The sequence below is a fragment of the Parus major genome, chromosome 4, assembly GCF_001522545.3.
Source record: "Parus major isolate Abel chromosome 4, Parus_major1.1, whole genome shotgun sequence".
Lineage (NCBI taxonomy): Eukaryota > Metazoa > Chordata > Aves > Passeriformes > Paridae > Parus > Parus major.
The window spans coordinates 11148253-11164277 of NC_031771.1; positions in this window are offsets into that span (position 1 = coordinate 11148253).

The following is a 16025-nucleotide window of genomic DNA, read 5'->3' on the forward strand; positions in this document are numbered from 1 at the left end:
AAAGCTGGATCTCAAATATCTGGAGGGTTTGAAGTAAAGAGTTCCCCAGCCTGAAATATCAATGTATGATACAGATCAGTTTAACAGCAGAATTGTGTTTTATGGGTTCACCACACAGAGTTATCCTCTGTGATGGACTGATACTTGCTGGCCCTGAAGGCAAGCAGAGATGCAGCAGTAGTTTAATGGTGATTTCCCGGACTTTGATTTGGAAGGGACCCCCCCAGGATGAACAGTATGGACACAGGTCTGACACAGGTCAGGACAATAGAGCATCTGCATTACTAAAGGACTTATTAGCATAGTTATTAGCACCATGTCAGCAATAATCTTACCATCAAAATCATTATGATAATTCTTATTAATATAGCAATGAACATAAGTAGCAATGATAATTCTTAATGTTAACACAGTTATGAGATCTTTGTATATTCTGTGAGGAGATGTGCTCTGGTTTGCATAGATACATTCTTAGACATTCTCAGTCCTCTCCTGCCTTTCCCCTGGTCCCCACACCTTGTAGCTGCTGTCTTTCCCATGTTTAATCTTTCCTATCTCTTGTCCCAAACATCACTCTTCTCCTTGAATATTCTCCTATTCAGGGATATGTGAGTCTCCAATCCCATAGGATTTTTTCCCAGCACGCCGCGGCTGTTGGAGTTGTGTAAACATAGCTGGGTTCACAGCACATATGGAACCTGACCTGCCCCCCCCAGAACTGGGGTAGGAATCACAGAGTCACAGAATCACAGAATATGTTCAGCTGGAAGGGTCCCGCAAGGATCATTCTTTCTCTAAGCCCACCTAAGGTGCTGGAAAGCCACAATGAGGTCTCCCCTGAGGGAGTCTTCTCTTCTGCAGGCTGAGCAACCCAAGCTCTCTCAGCCTGTCTTTGTAGAAAAGGTGCTTCAGCCCTTTGATCATCTTTGTGGCCATGATCAGCCTTTGGACCTCCACTAACAAGTCCATCATCTACCAAGATCAAACGATCCTCTTCATCTCTTTCTCTACAAACCTCATGTGCAGAGTAAGATTAAAATAGAACAGAATAATGCAGAATAGTACTACTGGACATAATTAAAGGATGAATATACAAACCAGAACTTTATAGCAATTAATATTAAGAACATAATTCTTCCTAAGGAATAATTTTTCTTATGAAATCTATTCATTCTCATGAAGTGAAAAGTAAAATTCAATGTGGTGACTGCCTTGGCTGTAACAATTTTTTTTCATGCTGTGTTGTGCACAAGCTGGACTTTGAAACCACTAATAGGATTTGCATTGGCTTCAAAGTATAATACAGCAGCTCATGTGGGAGGGACAAGGTTCCTTCTGTTTTAGTATTTACTTTTCCTGTTCTGGGATAGACTGCTGCATATCAGCTGTGAGAGAGAAGTATGGCACCCACAGACTGAGGCACATCCCTTCTCTTTTAACTCTTAGATCAACGGAGAGAAGTCTGTACCTGCAAAAGGACTGGGTACTGAGCCTGGAGCTTCTGAGACAGATGAAGGGAAAAATTGAGCCTTTTTCCCATTTGTTGAAATGCAGTTCAAAACTGTGAAGCACAAACTGCATTTTCAAAACAAAATAAGCCATCCCTTGAAAATCTGACTTCCTGCTTTCCAAGGGTCACACAACTGTGGCTATTTTGTTTTTGACCACTTCCTCATCACATTCAGGCCAGATCTAAGAGAACCATGGTCAGAAGAGAAAAAGAATAATGAAGTCTAAAACTGATTGATTCTGCCATTCATTCGCAACATCTTTGCATTTCCCAGGTGTTTAAAGATTAGGGAGCCTGTCAAGCCTGGCTATTGTGTGTGTAATCCCCAAAAAGAAAAAGTGCAAAACTTTACCTTTCCCTGTGAAAATTCTGCAGAGGATGCTGCCACAACTGTGACTGAGTCCTACCATCGATGAAAAGGACAGGGAGGAAATGAGATATGTAACAGCAGTGCCTGGCTCCAGCAACTGTGGAAACTTGCCATGTGTTCTGCGTGTCGTTTTTATAGGTCTGATCATGACATATGATAGATGCCAGAAAATAGGCTCTTATCATCATTCCACAGACAGTCGCTCTTTTAGTATGTGCCCTGGGCGTGATCCTGACAGTTTCACTGGCACAGATACAGAAGAAAGTATTTGCTCTTCTCTGTAACCTATTTACAGGGATTTCTTCTGAACTCCCAGAATTTCCCCTGGAGTAGGACAACCCCATGCTGTTCTCAGTTAGCGTTATGAATAACATTTTCCAATAAAAAAATGTGTCTGTGTTCAGCCTGAAAGATTTCTGTCACAAAACATTTGCCAACTGCAGACCAGAATTTAGTTTGAAAATTTTAATTTTGAGGCAGCCTGTTCCTAAACTAGTGACCTTAGGAGCCCAAGGTCATCAGCTCAGCATGAGCTAGCTCTTTCCTGCTTGACACAGGGAGAAGAAATGCCCAGGAAGCCCTGGCTAGAAAGTAGGCCACAAACCTTGGAGTTTCAGGCAGCTGTTCAACAGAACTGACTTTCTTTGCATCAACAAAAATGGGGAAAATGGCTTTTTATTTTTGAGTTAATGTAGGCTCCGGAGAAGATATTTAATCTTGGAAGTATCGTATGTCTTAGGCTTGGGGAAAAAAAAAAAAAAATCTCAGAATTTCTACTTCATAGGAAATTGTGAAATCTTTTAGATTCTGGTTCAATTTTGATTAAAGTGAAATTTTGAGAAGATTTTTTTTTTTTTGCACACACTGAAAAAGCTACTTTACCACGAGTTCTATTTCTGCTCCAGGCTAGGGATAATTAGGCAAAAAGGTGGCCAAATAAAAAGAATAGCCCTCCTACTAATCACACAATGGTGAAACTTGAGGAAAGCTCACAGTACCATTGATGTTATTGTAACTAGGATTTCAAAGCAGGAGAGGAAATAAAGTCATTGCCTTGTCAAAGAGATGTAAGACTTACATGAGCTGTATATTTGCCCTCTGGACAGTAGGAAAGCAGTGGAAAAAAGAATGGAAAAAAATAGGAGCTCTTGAAAAACATATAACAGAAAAGTAAGGCAAATAGGTAGAACTTCAAAATAGATTCGGTTAAGAATTTAAATTTCTATTTTCCCTATCCAGTCTTGAAATAGCAGAGTAAATCTTGCAGAAGTGCTGGGGAACATATTGCAGGAATCTTCACTGAAGATTGGGAGCTAAAGGGCTTTTGGCACATTAGAAATCATAGCACCTGGTCCAGGAGTTCTTCTCTGGGCAGTCTTAGATAATCAGGATCTTCATCTTCTCTGTTTGCAAAGAAACAGACTTATCTAGCCAAGAAAAAGGAAACAAGTTCCCCACTTCCAGTGGACTGGCAGAGCCTAAATATATGTATGCCTTTGGGCTCACACACAACAGTTAGCTAAAATCTATTTGGCTGCACAAAGTGGTCAATGACATCATTGCAAGCCAAAAGAAAATAAAGAATTTGTTTTAAGGTTTTTGTTCTAAGTAAAATTAACCTGATCATCAGGGGCTTTTAAAGATATGGAAATGAAACCCAATGGAAGGGATGAAGACCCAATACTCTATGCAAAGCTAATGAAAAGAAAAGTTTTCATGGGAATATGAGACCTTGAATATTTTTTTGTGCATTCTATTTTAACAGAACAGTGGCTTTCTTTTTTCCACTTTGTGGAATATGGACCAACGGATCGGTTGCACAAGATGTTTGTTGCTCCCATTTTTCCATTTCCTTCGGCTTGCAAAAAATTCCTCTGAAAACCAGATTTGCAGAGCACTGAGTCGGGCTCGGTGTGGCCTGGCTGGTCAACGGGCTGCAGCAGCTGGCCCGTGGTCATGAACGCCTCCCCTTGAAACTGGTGTCTTGAGTTACTGAATAAATTCATCACTTTCTAAAGATAGAGGTGACAGAGTGACAACCCTCGGGCTGGGCAGACAAATTACTCTGTTATATAAGAAACTTGGCCTTCTGGGCAATGTCAAAATTTGCCTGCAAAATGTTTGGCCAAAGATCAACACGAAACTGGAGCTGTGATAGCTTCACTTTGTCTGACTTCCCCGTGTCTTTCCCTAGTATGTGGCAGTCTAATCTGGTCAAGAGCCACGTTTTATTTGCATTTTAGATTTTATAATTATTTACATTTTACCTTTACTCTCCCTGTGAGAAGTAGGCTGAGATAATTTTTAAAAGAGGACTGAGCAAAGAGGAAGGAGAAAGGTACCAAAAGGTGTAGCCTGAGGTGATTGCTTTGAACCAGGCTCCTTGTGTGAATGTTGATCTTTCCTGGTGCAAAACACAGAGAAGCATTTTGTTTGCCTGTCTTGCTCAGACCTGAAGCTGGTGGGATGAGCATTAGCTGTGGCTGCACACTTTCCTTGGGGGAGTGACCAGGCCCACCAGGCCTTGGAGTTGCAAGTACAAATAGCTGAACTTCAACCAAAGAGGGAGATTTTTATAAAGAGATCAACACAGACCTCACTGCTGAGAGCTCTCTACTGCTTCACACTTGTACATGAGACGCAGAACAATAATCCATTTAGCACTTAGCCCAAAGTCTTCATCAGTTTAAAAAACTTGTGATTTGCACCAAACACTTTGTGCATCACATTACTACAGATGACAAATTCCAGTGGAAAACAGAGGAGAAGAGTTAGTGGAATGGCTAAGAAAATTACTCTTTTTTTATTTCCCTTTGTAAATCTGATGGCATTTTGCAAGTAGACCCATCTTTGCTTGTAGATTTTTTTAGCTCTAATCTCAGATATACCTGTTTTGACATATTACCAGAGAGAAACATTTTGTAAAATAAAATCTTTTTTTTTTTGGTCCTCCAAGATGGCCTAGGGACTTATGACATAATCAACTGTTATTTAAAGCTCACTTTTTGGAAGTGTGTTAGAGTAGTGATCCTGTATCTTTATAACATAGAACAGAAAAATATTTATTAACAGCAAGCCTCTTATGCTTCATTCCAGGATCATGAAAAATTATCTTCCTCCATTATGCTCTTAATAATGAACAACGGGTACATTCATTTTCAAACTGCAGCATAAAACCACAGAGAAATCCAACTGCCTCAAGCGTAGAAGGCACAAAGCTCTTCAAAATCATAAAGTAAAATCCACCTTCAAACAAAACCCCAGCGCAATGACCTTGGTCTGACTCCAGCTTTCATTCTGAATATGATGGGAACCAAATCCTGGTCTAACAAAGAATGAACTTGTTACCTTGCAAATGGCCAACAGAAGGCTTTTCCCTCTCTGCTGTCTTACTGAAACTTCGAGTGTGAAAGCAGGGCAGCCTTTGTGAATCAGCCCTATGCCTGCCTTACAGAGGTGAGTGCTATCCTGAAGGAAGGGACAGAAAAAAGAGGTGGTTCAGGCTGAGCCTCGCTAGACCTAAATAGTCATTTTAAATTTTCAGAAGTCAGAGTGCAACTGATTAAATCTGCAGCTGTCTAGGTGAAAGCAAGTGATTGGTGGATCTCAGAAGATTTGGGACTGGATTCACCCATATGGTTTCAGTCACTCTGACAATAGAAAACAGCTGTAAAACTGTTTTCCTGGCCAGAAAATTTGGGTTTATGGTTGCTTTGCGTCTCCAAGCATCTGATGAATACAGTTCTTTGTCTCAAAAAGCGTCTGAAAACCCAGATGCTTATCTGCATTTCTCAGCTAAATAAATTGTGATAATAATTTTGTGGTGATAGCCCTTTGTGAGCTTTTTCGGTAATTTTTGATATTGAGTAATTGGTCAGAGAATATTTGAATACAAATTCTGTCTGTGCCAAGAGGAGGTATTATCTCTTATGGACTCCATCTATTAAAAGGAAGGCTCTGCTCTGGGAAACTCACAGCCTAGGTATAAAACTGCAGAAGGACAATTAACAATCAGTCTAGACAGACAGAACAAGTCAATCAGGGAGGGAATAAAGCTTAAAAAGGAAGAGTGGCTGAGCACTCACACTCAGCTCATTTTCCTGCCTTAGTAGGTCTGCAGGAGGTTGTTTTTTATCTGTTTCTTTGATGCACTCAATGGAAGCACTGGGGCTCATAGATTTTATGAGACAAGTATTTTGAGAAGAGACTGAAGAATGGTGGAGGCAGACTAGATTAGGTTGGGAAGGAAATTTCAGACAGGGGGGGCTCTGTTGAAGAAGGCATCAGAGGCTGGTGAAACAGATGTGTGCAGCTGGAGCCAAATAAATGAGGCAAAGGTGAAAAGATAGGAACAGAGCTCATTCAGGAGATTTTCCATACTTCTACTTCCACTCCCACTTCAAGCCTGAAATGAATGGAAATAGAGCGTGGAGGTGCTGATGCAGGAAGGATCGCAATGGCAAAAACTAACTCAAAATTCTCAAGCTTTGGAAAAGACATATTTACTGTTCTGAATTGAGAGCTTAGACTAGAAATATCCATTTCCCTGTGCTGGGGGTTAGCAACATTTTCAAATTTTTTTTATAGATTGCTTTGTAAGAAGCCTGCTATGTTTTCATGAGACCACTTGCACACTTGTATCCTTTGAATGCAGGCTCTGGAGACCAAGACTGAGAGAGGTGTTTTATTGTTTGCTCTCTTTCTCAGTCCCTCTTTTTCTTCTCTTCACACATATAGAATTTCTTTTTCCACACCCCCCTCCCCTATCTCTGAAGGCAATATTTCCAAATGTGCACTTTCTCAGTCTTGTCTGAATGCTCTTTAGAGTAAAGGTCAAAAATACAATTCTTGCCATTGTGTAGATACCAAAGAAAATGATAAAAATGGAACAGTATCTGTTCTGCGGACTACATTAAAAATAACCAAAAGCAACAGCTTTAGGACTGATTTAAGAAGTCATGCAAATGTGTAAAATCTAACAGCCTTAGGACACAGTTTAACACTTAGAGACATGCTGCATGCTTTTAAAAAGTTCCTTTAAAAGTTGGCAGGAGATAAATCACCTTTTCCAATTATTTTGAAATTATGCAAGCTCGGCACACTACAAGTTTTGATCAGAAGTACTTATTGAATTGCATATTCTCCAAAATCCCCTCTCAAGGTCACACTCCCATCTAGATCATAACAGTGATCAGTCCACTGTGGTCTGAGGGCTCTCTGCACTTCCATTGGCAGCACTGGGAGTTAGACAAGACAAAAAACTCTGATTGCTTTGGGGCTAGCAAGACTTTGCACCCGTTTTAATAACTTTACATCATTGAAATGGCAATGAAGTGACAAAAGAGGCAAGATCAGTGTTTGAAGGCATTCAGGTATGGCTATTTCTCTATTCCTCATGACCATAGGAACGTGTTAAAATTTTATCAAGTTAATTAAAGCACTACCTATTAAACAGAATTCAAAAGGTTAAAATAAAATCAAATCACACAGTCACAAGAAAAGCCCCTGTGATAAATACCAATCACAGAATATTCTTCAGCTTTTCCTATTGACGCTATAAGCAGTGCTGTGCTCTTTGCCAGTATGGGATACACATCTATTGACCATGGGAGTGAAAAATCTCCAGCCAGTCATTATTTTTAAGCAATTCCATAGACAATGACATGCTAACAGTGAAGGAAAAACTTTGGTGTTCTCTCAGAAATAAGCATATGCCTACATATAAAGTAATGTATTCTCTACTGCTGTGTGAAAATCAACATTCTTTGACTGATAGGGGCACTTCTGAAAGGGTTATTCAGTGCTTAGGAGAGTACTTGTCACTTGCATAATTTTAATAGAGTTAGCAGACAGTCTGATAGGATTACTTCTTCTCATGATAATCCATCTTCTCCGTAGTACTGGGAATTTTTGGTGAAAAATGCAGCTGCTGGCTGAAAAATATTTTTCTTTAGCTTCATTTTTAAAAGTCATTGTGTCATTGAACATTATTATTATTAGATATGGACACTTGCCAAAACCCCAGAGCCAAACTGGGAGAAATTTGGGACCACATAGCTTTCCATTTTGAAACTACCTCTCATAATTTATATTTATTATTTACTTTTTATTGTTGAATCTGGATACATGCAAGGAGAACTATAGAGAATAAAAATGCCCTGAATAGTTTATAAAATAGAGATGACATTGGAAGTGCATATTAGAGGACAGACAAGGAGAAAGCCAGTTAACTTCACACTAAAGAAAGGTTAGGGTGAAAGGCTAGAGGATATTGGGAACAATTCTACCTGGCAGCACAAGTAAAACATCTGACCAAGCTGAGTACCCTGGAAGACTCCTGCCTTCCCAGGAATCTTAGAAGCAAGGTCTAAAGAAGGCAATTGGGAAAAGGGAGAAACAGCCTTGACAGTTTTCTAGGGTCTGTCTGAAACCTAATTTCTAAGACTCTTTAAAACCAGATGGTGGGAAATGCCTTTTTGACTAACCATGGAAAAAGACCACCACAGTACAAAATTAGAACCAGTCCAACTTCTTCTACAGCACATCTTCTGCTACTGATTTACTATCTGGACCTAAAGTAGAAAGGGGAGAGCAAGGACCCATCTCTGCCTGCTCTTTTTCATCTGCTCTTTTGGCAGTTCTGTGAGCAGTAGAGTAGCCTTCAGTGCCATGTGATGCACAACTGAGGCAGGGCAGGGAAGGACAAAAGTGACCCTCATGCTGGCCAGCAATGGCTGGGACTCTGCTCAGTCATTCAGAGGAATGGAATGTAACAACTGGTACAGAAGAAGGCATCTTAGATGACCATGGATATGTAAGATAAGGAATTAACTGAACTCCTGTGGTATCAAAGAGAAGGTAACAGAGTTTGCTGGTACCTAGAAGTAAAGTTTCCATGGTTACCTTCCTATGGAATAGGGAATACAGAATACTCTTCCTCCAGGTCTAGAACCACTGCCAAGCTGGGGGGTATAAATCAATAGTTTCTTTTAGGATTTCTCCATTGCTGGTTTATTGGGCAGTCCATGTCCAGATGTCCTTTGAGGTTTAGATCCAGTCTTCCCTCCCAGCTCAGATCATTCAGATCTTTAAGAGAATTCATTTAATTTGGACTGAAGAATTAATATCAGCCTGGAGTCTCAGAGATCATCTGAGTTGGAGACAGTGTCTACTACCAAAGAAAGGGATCTTTTAAAGCCATCTCAGCATATGAACATATTTCGGAAGTATCTTATTGGATTTACTAGAAATAGTTTCACACATATATCTGAAATTTGTGATTTAGAAATTCTGGCCTAGTTGAACATTATTACAAAAAGCTACATTAATTTGTAACTGATTTCTACATTAGCTTGCTATGTATGCACAAAAATGAGACCTTTTCCTAGCCCTGGGGAATAACATTTGTATAAGAAAGTGTAAGAAAACAGGTTTGAAAATGTAAAAGCAGTATACGAACTTCAGGGAATAGAAACAATCTCAATTTTTGTAGTACTGTTTCTTAAATTTGTTGCCAGAAAAAAGTATAAAATGTCCCTCATTATACAGACAGGATATGTCTTACACTTATTAGGTATTCTTTAGTATGATCTTTTCTGTAGAGGCATTCAAAATGTGCCAAGAGAAAACAAATATAAACTGGATGTTGAAGACAGGTGAGGTTTGTTGAAAGTGTACTGAAAAATGAAGAGAGCAAGGACACTGAAGGATTGCAGTTTTTATTATCTTGCTTGGACTAATGCACACTTCAGTTGTATGTGGTGCATAGCATATAAATGAGATTTATTTGCAATGCAGAACAAAATATAAGCAAAGCAAGATGACTCTCCCAACAGAGGAAATGTTGGGCTGGATTATCTGTACAGCATCCTCACTGCAGGGCACCTAAAGGAAGGAATCTCTACAATTAGAAATCAGCCTTGGTGAACCAAAACACCTTCAGTGTCGAAAATCCCCAGGAGATCTGCTGGAAATCTGGGCAGTTTTAAGATCTATATAGCACCTGGGAATTTTTACACAGGGCTTTTCTCTGGATGCTGAGGAGTGTAGCACCCTGGATTCCTAGGAGATTCCAAAGAGAAATCATGCTGGCAGATCCAGGAAGGTAAAGCATACTCAGCAGAGAGCACATCCCAGGTGCCATCATAATCAGGGAAAGCTCCCTCCAGTCTTCCTCTCACCGTGGCTTTACTCATAAACCCCTGGACAAGTTGTTGTGAAACTTTTCCAAAGTTTCGCAGCACCTTGTCCAGGTGGGAAAAATTCTGCAGTGGGGAAAATTTTGAAAATAACCAAAACAGGGAATAGGACATGGCTGGTTTGGAAAGTCCATGTAAATATTACAGAAAATGCAAACAATGCTTATGGTTTGTGTCTCTTTGTAGCTCTCTTGTGTCTGAATGCTTAGGGACCTCCAACAGGCAGTTCTATGGACTGTGCAAAGGGAAATGGGAGCCTGCAATGAGAGCGAAGTGGTTGCAGAAACTCACACCAACACTCTCCCTAAGAGCATCAGCTATGTGGCACCATGGCCCCGTAGAAAGGAGGAGAGCTTCTGGGTGACACATTTGTGAAAGGAAGGGCACTTGTTTCTGATAAGTTGGTGCTTCAAACTGGGGAGAAGTTATGCGGTTTAAATGCAGCAATACTGATTTTCTGTGTTATCCATATGTGTCTCAGTCACAGAAAGGGCCTGTGGGTGAGGGTCAGCATGTTCTCCCCTCTGTTTACCAGTTAACACAACTTCATTTATTTGCAATTCTGTTTGCAATTAATTTCGGAAAGAATGCCAAACATATGCGGTTTTTGGTAGGTTCGAGTTCTTGATGAGTTTGGTTCACGATGCAGTATTTGTGTCACCTTGTTAGAGCACAACCTTCTCCAGGGCTTGACTCTTCATTCTGTAGCCCATGGTGTGAAAGAAGAGTCTGCAAGGTTAACTCACAGATCCTAAGACACGCTATTTTTTTCCTTCAGCTACTTTTGAAACTTCATTTTACATCTCGGTGACTTGGTTTTTAAATGCATTCTTTCTCCAGTAGTTGTGTGTTATTGAAAACGTAACAACAAACATCATTGAACAAAATCAACAGGTTATTAAACCTTTGAAGAAGAACTTTATCTTTGATCCCATAAATTTTAAAATGCTATCTTATTTGAGTTTGATTTTCTTTTAACTTAATCTGATATTGAGAAGATCCATATTTAATTATAATTAAATATTTATTCAAGATATCTAGCTGTTTCTTATTTTAATAGCCATTAGGTTGTAGATAGCAGCAACTGAACATTTATTTTCTAGTTTACAGTATTTAGAACATGAGCAATTATTCCAACATACATGCATAAAACAGTAAAGTAATACATGAACAGCCTTTCCTGTGGCTAAGTTTTTGTCTGGTAAATATATCCTCATGCTAAGGATTTGATGGAATACATAAGGCACAGAACATGGTATGTGTTACTTGCTCTTGGGTGGTCTACAGCTCAAAGACCCTTGCCATTTAGTGAAGATACAATACAGTATTCTTCCATGACTATTTACATTCCCTATTTTTCACAGCAACTTCAAATACATACATTAGGCATTTCTTCCCTCTTGTCTTTTTTGATCTCCTTGGAGACAAATTTTACTATGGTGTCAAAATATAATACAGCTCACTCATTCATTAGGCACAGATCTTATTGTCGGAAGTGTTATTTATTGTAGAGGAAAAGACAGCATGTTCCTGAAGAATGGTCATGGAAGAAAAGAAAAAAAAAAACAAACATGAAAAGCAAGCTTCAAAATAACAAATCATTGGCTCTTTTATCTCACCAATGCTTTTGTACAGCTGGGGAAATTATTAAGATACTGTAGAAGAAAAAATCTGAAAAATCCTGCAAAATTCAATGTCATTGTTTTAGGGCTTTCTGAGGAAACAAGTTCTGCAGTCCCTTTGAAGCTCAATTATAATTCTGCAGGAAGAGGAATGGAAAAAGAGTTTCAATCCTCATTGGAAATGAAAGTTACAGGAGGACTGGATGTAGAGTGAAAATAATGAGGCCTTTTTGTCCCTGATCTACCCTAGGAAGATGCTGTATACAATTTTAAACGAGTACTTATTTTAACCATATTTAAGATAAAGTCCTTCCCCACATTTTCATTTGTGAAACCCATTTAGAATTTCATGGAGGGAAAAATCCCCAGATGTTCAAAACCCAAATATAATAATCAAAGGAACTGTAACAGTCCTTGCATTGGTACCTACGTGCTTTTCCTTTAAAGAGGCTTTAAAGGTCTCAGAGCACTGCAGCCAAAAACCAGACTTCATGATGACGATGCAAAGATTTGCCTTGATAAGGCTGACTGTGTTGGTTTGGTGAGGGTGAAGAGCATGTTTTGACTTTTGTGCTGTCAGAAGGTACTCTGTCCCCATACAGGAATGATGGAAATCCAACTGAGGGCCATACAACTGTTTTGACCCTAACACAAGCAGACACTCCATTTTTTAAAAAAGTTCATTTTCAGGTTTTAGTAGTGAAGATCCTCAGAAGTTTGGTTTTGCAGGAGATTTTCTGAGATATTTACCTTTTTTTTAAATTTCAAACCAAAAAGAAATAATTTTTTAAAAAATCTTTCAGGTACTGGAAAATTTGAGGTTTTAGCAAAGGTAATTATTGAACCAGGTTTTCTGAACTTCTTCTGTAAATGCCATTGCATATGTTAAAATTTGAATACACAAGCATCCAATATGTGATTGGCAAACTCATGACCTTGATTATATATTTGTTTGCAGATATTTAAAAATTAGTTACAGAAATTTAAAAAACCTGTTCATCTGAAATGAAAACTGTATTTTCTGGCACTATTTTACAACTGCAAATAAACCAAATATTCAACCATGTCAACCTTCACCCACAAGCTTAGGCACACAGAAACTTGAACAGAAACACTGACAATAAAACAGATAAAGCAGCTTTCTGCTCATTATTCCTCATTGAGACCAGCTATTTTAGACAGGTTAAAAGATTTAGTTATTCAGGGAAATAATTAATATTTATTTATAAACTTAAGATGTGATTACCGAAAACTGGCCAATATGGATACTAGTGTATTTATTACCACCCGGTGCTGAACTGCAAATTTTCATGGTAAAAATTGAAGAGACCAGGTAAAAATCCTTATAAACAGTATACACAATTCCCAAACTATCCTGGGAATAACAACACTAACAATATTCTTCTTTTTGTACATGTATCCAAAAGTAGTTACCATATGGTGTTTTACTTCAAAGAGAGCTCCTGCATATCTAAAATTGGACAAAAATTTGTGTCAGAGCAGGGTCAAGGTTTAGGGACAGAGTGGTCAGTAAAAGATCAGGATTCAACAGAGCTCAAAGATGGTTCCATATCAAGCAGAAAATTACTCTGATTGCACATTGAGACTGCATTAAAAAGGTGAGTAGTGGAGCAGGTAAGGATAGAGGAGGAAAAAAAGGAAGATAAGGTCTAAAAGAAAGTGGAAACCATCAGCACAATTTACATGAAGGCAGCTTATGTACAACACAGAGTGGACAAAAAAGCTAATCTCCAAAGTCAGGAAGTACAGTGAAAAGGATGAGGTATTAGCACAGACACAAAAATAGGCTTAAACATCAAATACAGGGTAATTTTGAACTTCAAAAAAAGGAATGCAACTAATGGACCACTACAAAGGTAATCATTAAAGAGGAGTCTGCTCAGTTTTTATACCTACAAGAGGTAATGCAACTTGGAGACAGAGTAGAGTCAGAGTGAGAGACCAGAGTTATCAAGTGAAATTTAACTTAGGCTGGAAATTGTGGTTTAGAGTAGAGCTGAGACTATTAGTGACAGAAATGAAATACATGCATCCAGCAGATGTGCGATAGAAAACACTAATAAAGAGAAGGATCTCAATGAAGTAATCTAGAATAGAAATTTTGTTTATTAGATTCTAAAGTGAAATAACTGAAAAAATTACCATAAATATAAGTTAGAATAATATTTGCTAGAAGACAAATATTACTGAATATTCAAGCAAATCTTTGAATGCATGTTAGAAATATATTTATGTAAATATATCTGCACTAGTAAAGCACTCCAACTATAAAGGTAATATCAGCCAGCCCAAAATTTAAGAGAGTTAAGCAGCTTTCATTTCCTTGTTAACATGATAGTTTGTATGTGGTACTGAATATATTCAAGAGAGATGTAAGGAATAAAAAAGAAAATGTTGTAACTTTTTCTTGTACAAACACATTAGGCTACCATTAGAATATATGAACTAGTCAAACAGATAACCTCATAGGATTTTTTTTTTTGCCTTTTTAGTTACTCCTCATCAATAGTTTCTTGTTCTATATTTTATGAAACAGTTATACACCCAAATTCTTTCACAAATTTTCAAAAACTGAAAATGAAATTATACTATCCATGCTTTCACCTTTTAGATAACTTACAAAACCAGTTTATTCTTATGCTTAAAACATCTTAAGCAATGAATCCAATGTGTTTTATTAATCTGAATTTACACACACAAATTTAACATATATAATTCACATTACATAATTCCTGCATGAGATAATATAAATTTTCTTATCCTGGAAGTTTCTAAATCATGATGAAATTTTCTGTGCTGGAAACTGCTCTTGGCTAAAATTTTTTCTTTTCAAATTCATAAGCTGAAAATTGTTTCACTCTTTGACCTGTGAGCCAAGTTCCCCAAAGCTTGACGAAAATTCAAATAGCTGAGTTATAAATATCTCTGAAACTAGGTTTATAATGGAAACACAACCAGATCCTTCACTAGAGCAGTGCTCATGGGGGCTGTTAGGGCAGTTTACAGAGCAATGAGTGCCAAGCTATAAGTTAATGAGGAGAAGCAATTGACTAATAAAGCACCCCTAAACAAGAAGAGAACACTTGAAAATGCAGGAGCTGAAAATTCCTATTGGGCTTTCCATTCGCTATGTCTCTGTGTGCAGCTTCTTCATTTCTCATTCTGCTTCAGGAAACCATTGCCTTGGCTTCCTATATTTTCTTGTGCTGAATTCACTAACCACACTTTCGAAAGGCTGAGGAAGGGGCGTGTGTGAAACCTAAAGATAGAAGCCAGTTGTCAAAAAACAATTTACTATTCTCATCAGTCTCATCCTTCCCTCTTTTCTCCCTGTTACATGACTGGGAATGCACCATAGGATGACAGCAAGATAAAATTAGAAATGGCTCCATTTGACTTTGGTGCCTTTTCACATCAATTTACTTCTGTGAGTTTTATAGTTACATTGAAACCCAGCAGAGAGTACTGGTGTCTATGGCAGACAATCAGGGCTTGAGAAAAGAGAGCATAAAGACATGGTTTCATTAATATTAGGATATAGGGGCAAAGTGGACAAGGGAGACAAGTGCCATTATTCCAGTCATACAAATGTACCGCTAAGTAAATTTCATGCATGCTATGACTGTCATTATACAGTCAGCACTCACTGTGGGAGAGATAACAGAAATACTCTTCTCAGTTGAGAGATGATTGGTGACAGCTGAGTGATCAGGTTTTTCTTTTCCAGCCAGAAGTGATTGCACTCCATTTTGGAAAAGATATTTAAAAGATTGAGTGAAACTCACTAGTAAATAGTGGTGCTGAAGGTGGATGTGTGCACCTTTGAACTCACCTTGATTATTTTACCCTGGGACATACATGATGCAGGAAATGCTAAATGCTTTCCATGTCTTGAGACATATGCATGAAGAGCAGAGTAGCCTCCTAAATGATTTTTTTTTTATCCATTTTTGCTGGCTATGTGCATGCTCTTCACTGAGATGCATACATATACTTCTTAGAGAGAGTAATAAAGAGATAATTTGGACAAGATGCATGCCTCATAAAAAGATACATAAAGCTTTCATGTGTCTGGCTTAAATTAGTGAGTGGTTTCAGAATGTGAAATAATTCATTGTGTACAACTTCAATCCCTCCCAAATACTCTTATTTGAGATGTAGCAGCATAATGAAGCTTCTTAAAAGTAGACCTCCTTTTGGGATCCTCTGTCCCATGCTTTCTACCTCTCACCATTGCTCATGGGACTGCTGCCAATTTGGTACTCTGTCTCCACGTTACCTTCTCTGACAGTGGACTGTGATAG